Below are 6,237 nucleotides of genomic sequence, written 5' to 3' on the forward strand. Positions count from 1 at the left end.
AGTTTCAAGTATCAAAATTTCATATAATTTGGCGTATTTATAGATGATATCAAAGTGGATGTGACCAGTTTATTGATTTTTTAGTTTTCAAATTCACGCGTCTCTTGTATATAATTACTGATATTTGGTAATTCAGCAATATTTGAATGTCGTATCACTTATACGTCGACGAAAGCAAAGCGCACATGTTCTTAATCACGTAGGTTTTAATTCAGCGCTCCATTTTGCATAATGCATATGTGCATATATGGTTTCTTGAATATTTCTTTTATTTAACTTTCAGTGGTTTACTTATCACATACATGGCGTTGAAAGAACTTGAAGAGAATGGGTCGAGTTGGAAGATGTGGTTAACGTATTACTTCCATAGAGTTTGGAGGTGAGAGAGAGAGAGAGAGAGAGAGAGAGAGAGAGAGAGAGAGAGAGAGAGAGAGAGAGAGAGAGAGAGAGAGAGAGAGAGAGAGAGAGAGAGAGAGAGAGTGAGTGAGTGAGTGAGAGAGAGAGAGAGGGGGGGAGGGAGAGGGAGAGGGAGAGAGGGAGGGTGGGAGGGAAGGAGGGAGGGAGAGAGGGGCAGGCAGATAAAATAAAATAGATTTTGGCGACAGAGAGAGGAGGAGAGGGAATGGAGGGGGAGGGGAGGGGAGAGATACTCTTCTTATTAAATTTGTTTGATTTCTATTTTTAATATACAGTAAGGCTACATTATCAGATTGTTAATTAAAATCCTGTCTTTTAAACTGTACAACGATTTCCGTGAGACCCTTGATTCCTTTCATAGCATTTAAATGTATAATCTTGTCAAATACCAATACACGGACAAAGCAAACGACGTGGGTGGATGGGCGAATAAACAAAGACAGACAGACGGACAGACAGACTGACAGACGGACAGACAGACAGACAGACAGACAGAGAGACAGAGAGACAGAGAGACAGAGAGACAGACAGACAGACAGACAGACAGACTGACAGTCAGTCAGTCAGTCAGTCAGTCAGTCAGTCAGTCAGAAAGACAGACACAGGCAAATGGCAATATTCATAAAGAACTAGTAATTGAAGATTTACAGAGGCAAACAGTCAGCAAGCAGAAAAAGAAAGTGATACAGATACAGATGACATGTACATAGCAAGCACGGTCTACACTCAGATGTAAAACACCCTAATTACACCTTAAATATTACAAGCAATACATTGCTATTCCTGTTATACAGATTCTGGCCAGCATACATTTTTGCATTATTATGGTACATGTGGTTGATGCCATATATGGTAGGAGGTCCTCTAGAATACATTGCACAAAATTACGCCGAACCATGTTACGAGTACTGGTGGACCAATGTCATCTTTATCAACAACGTTTATCCATACTTTGATTCAATAAGAAGCAAGTGCATGCCCTGGACTTGGTATATAGCATGTGTTATGCAGTTCTACCTTATTAGCCCAATCATTATCTTGGCTATACATTGGTGAGTTGTTTACATTATTACACGTCACAGCATCTGAATATCCGGGAATAGTCAAGTTAAAATATCCATGGTTACACCCCTAGGCCCTCCTCCCCAAACACCATATGATGTGTTAATAGCAAGCGTAATGACTTGCATAGAATCTTACAAATATTGATCAATTTGGAAAATTATTCTAGTGGGTGAGTTCTAACACTTACGATTTATATAATCCATATCCATGAAGAACGCCCTCAGGTGGTAGAATACATCTTCCACTCGGCTTACATATTAAGTGGAGTGTATTACAATAGATTTCGTAATCGGACGTAATCGGAAAAAAAACCTAATAAACATGCTCTTTAATTACATTTACCTAAAGACTAAAATCAGCAATATCTGGAGATTACCGGGTTGTGTGAACCTCGTCACTGCCGTTTGAAAGACTAAAATCATTGGAAAAGATTTGAATAACAATTGTGCCCCAGTAAACCAAAGTGTATAATTTTGGAGCTAGTAGGATAGTGAATAACTTAAATCATATATACCTGACAGGCTAGTGAGACTGTATGTTCCACAGGGAGTTGGGGGTGTTGAACGGGCTGTTTGTACCAATTATTTTTGTACATAAAAGGCAATAATTGTAGAATATTTTAGGCATTTGTTGGAAAGTGCTGTTTAAAGTTAAACATATTGTAATACCGCCACTGATCTGTTCTATATATATATTTTTTTTTCTATCAGGAAAGCAATTGTTGGCTTTGTTATCGTTGGGTTACTGTTCGTAATGGACTTTACATGCACTGCAATGATATCTTCATACTATGGTTTGAGTGCAAGTCCAGGTCAAAGGTAAGCAGATCTTGTACACTCTTGTTCTTTATATTAATCTTATTGTCGCATCAACATACAATGTATTACAATATTACAATACGTTGGATGAAAGTTTTTTTTCCATATTTAACAAGCACTTACCAGATATTCTCATTAATTAGTGTTAACGGGAAAGGTTACCTCGTGAATTATCTATGCTTAATAAAAGATGGATATTAAACGAGATAACATACGTTGGTTTCATTTACTTTCGCTTTTCTGTGCAGAGCTGCCATCGATCCGAAATTGGGCGGAAGTGACGAGCGCGCCTTGCTTGGCAACTTCCGTTAAATACCTTGACTTTCAATTGTTGTAATTCCATAACAATACAAGTCGTCAACAATACGTTTAACATGGTAAATTCCCAAGTGAGGCCTACAAGAAAATTCATTAGGTATGCTTTCTACCCATTGGCGTTTTTGAATACTGTATAAAAAAAATGCCTTCTACATCTCAGAAATTGGACAAAAACGGTTCTTTGATTTTTACTGATAGTGTTATATTGTGATATTTACTCCATTTTCAAAACAGTATAACCACATTTTAAGTATTCAAAATGTCACTGTGTCACTGTATAAACTCGTTTTAGGAAAACCAAATATACAATTCACCATTTGCACAGCTTATATTTCAAAAGAAGTTACAAGTTTAACCAGAGTGAATGATTTGATGTCCCCCAAGCTGATGATAATCTTTGGTAATATAATTCTTGTAGTCAGTGCTTGCATGCTGGGAGACAGAGATATGAAGTGTGTTATGCAAAGTATTATCTAACCACTGGATAACATTGCAGTGATTTATATCTCCCATGGTCTATGAAATGCGAATGTTCACCTTCTTACTAAAATCCTCTACGTAATAGGGTTAATGGTTTCGAAGCATGTGCGAGATTGTGGGTAGTTTGATTAAGATTGTGGGTAGTTTGATTAAATTTTGTCTCTTTTATTTAGTTAAGAAGGAATGTTTTTGTTCAATGTCTCGAGGACTGCCCTACCCATCAAAGTCCACATCTCACGTCACAGAAAACAGCAACTTTGCTTTCTCAACCGTAATGCTTCTATGCAAAAGACGGTGGTAATATTTGTAGCTACGGTAATTCTTACTATATGACTATCAGAAATATAAAACGCTGGCCCATGTGTGTGTGTATGTATGTATGTATGTATGTATGTATGTATGTATGTATGTATGTATGTATGTATGTATGTATGTATGTATGTATGTATGTATGTATGTATGTATGTATGTGTGTATGTGTGTATGTGTGTGTGTGTGTGTGTGTGTATGTATGTATGTATGTATGTATGTTTGTATGTATGTATGTATGTATGTATGTATGTATGTATGTATGTATGTATGTATGTATGTATGTATGTATGTATGTATGTATGTGTGTATGTGTGTATGTATGTATGTATGTACGTATGTATGTACGTATGTACGTATGTACGTATGTATGTATGTATGTATGTATGTATGTATGTATGTATGTATAAGAAATATAGTCCTGCCAGAGTCTGGGTATTAAACCCAGGCTAGAGTTTTCGTAGTAGAGAGAGAAATTATTGCTTACGGCAGTGGATGATTCACGGTTATCAATTGAATGCATGATACCATAGTCCCACGAATTACCATACCATTACAAGTTCCCTATTCGCCAATTCTTCCATTTTGGATTCTAGATTTTCAGGGCTGGAAATCTCTTATTGCGGATGGTAACATTTTAACTAAACGTTTCTGGCTTTGCTTACAACAGATAGACGATGGTACATGTATAGCTGTGTCGATATATTGTTTTATTTTATTTTCCATTTTCCTTTCTTTCTCTAAAACGAAGCTTAAGAAGACCGGCAATTTATATTCATTATACAAATCAACCAGTAACCAGGGTTTAATAGAAGTTTGAATAATTGGAATTGTCTCTTTTCACACCACTAACTTATAAAACCCTTAAAAAAGTACACCCATAATTCTGCAGTGTATTTCGTAATGAAAATGACGACAACAACGTTTAAGCAACGTTGTTGTAACTGCTGAGTCAAAATCTCGATGTTCGTCTTGAGTTATTTGACTTTTCCGCTAGATTCACGGGAGCGTATCTCCATTAGTAAAAAGTCATTCGCTCTTAGATCTTGAATATTCACGTTAAAAATAACCAGTAACAGACTGATACAAGAAAGAATTGTTCAGTTTTTAACTGACACACAATTTGTTTGTTTGTTTGTTGGGCAAAGATTAGGATTACTCATCACAGGGGAGGCCATTATTTCTAGAGTCTGACGTCCTTGTTAATCAGAAATGATAAAAGCTGTGATAACAAGACTTATCAGACTTTAGATATTGTGGAACTATGATACAGAATAGGAGACAGACATGTTGTCTGTTACAAGACGTCTCTCTATACAGCGCCATGTATTCTGTGCGCCCAGGGGGTATATACACGCGCTGCCCAGGGAAGGGATTGTCACCTGACCATACCCTGGGTTTAGCAATACAATTGTTCTGTGCCATTAATGGTGTTTAGTCTTTGTTCTGTAAAATCACTTACAATGGATGAGGTTAACACGTATTTCTATCACTATACAACTGAACGATAATGTAATCTGATTAAAATCCGATGTAGATGTCGGCGTTCATTGTTACTTTGACCTCGGTATTTTGACCTTCGTGATGCAATGTTTACATGGCAAGACGAAAACGTAAACAATCATGTGTCACCAAGGTGAAGTCAAGCGAAAATACCAAGGTATGTTACAATGAATGATTAGCCAACATCTATATCGAATCTTAAGGGGTAGACCATTCGATATCCTGGGGGGGGGGGGGGCTTGAAAGATTGGTGGAGTCATTATTTTTTCCCACCTGCTTGCCTGAGAACTATTTTTTTCTCCTTCGCCTATGCTGGCAACTTTTTTTCTTTGCTTCTTTGAGACATCCGTTTTTTTTTACATCAATGTTGAACACCTACTTTTGTTGCCACAATTTTCTGTTCGGTTTTCGCACAAGGTAATACAGAGAGTAAAAAGTATTTTTAACAAACATGGTATACTTATAACAGTATGACGGCAAACGCTGCCCCATGTATGTATGTATGTATGTATGTATGTATGTATGTATGTATGTATGTATGTCTGTCTGTTTGTCTGTCTGTCTGTCTGTCTGTCTGTCTGTATGTATGTGTGTGTGTCTGCATGCATGCATGTATGTATGTATATACGTATGTATGTATGTATGTATGTATGTATGTATGTATGTATGTATGTGTGTGTGTCTGTCTGTATGTATGTATGTGTGTGTGTGTCTGTCTGTCTGTCTGTATGTATGTATGTATGTCTGTCTGTATGTATGTATGTGTGTGTGTCTGCATGCATGCATGTATGTATGTATGTATGTATGTATGTATGTATGTATGTATGTGAGTGTGTGTCTGTCTGTCTGTCTGTCTGTCTGTCTGTCTGTCTGTCTGTCTGTCTGTATGTATGTATGTATGTATGTCTGTCTGTCTGTCTGTATGTATGTATGTATGTATGTATGTATGTATGTATGTATGTATGTATGTATGTATGCATGTGTGTATATGTACGTACGTGTATGTGTGTGTGTGTGTGTGTGTGTGTGTGTGTTGAATATCATGAAACCTAATACTCACTCTCACTTTCCGTTTTAGTCGATTTAACGATAGAGCAGACGACAATCCATTAGGCGATTACATCGAAAGTAAACCACATACAAGAATTGCATCATATCTAGTTGGCATGTGTCTAGCCTATATCATTATGAAGTATGAGGACGGCAAATTCAAGATTACCAAGGTATTTTCTATTATTTCAAAATATTCAAATCCTCTTATCAAATGTATGAATAATATATGATATGGTTGTGCAAATGTAACCTATGCATTCATGTAGTTCCTGTC

Source organism: Glandiceps talaboti, chromosome 17 (genome assembly GCF_964340395.1).
Source record: "Glandiceps talaboti chromosome 17, keGlaTala1.1, whole genome shotgun sequence".
NCBI lineage: Eukaryota > Metazoa > Hemichordata > Enteropneusta > Spengelidae > Glandiceps > Glandiceps talaboti.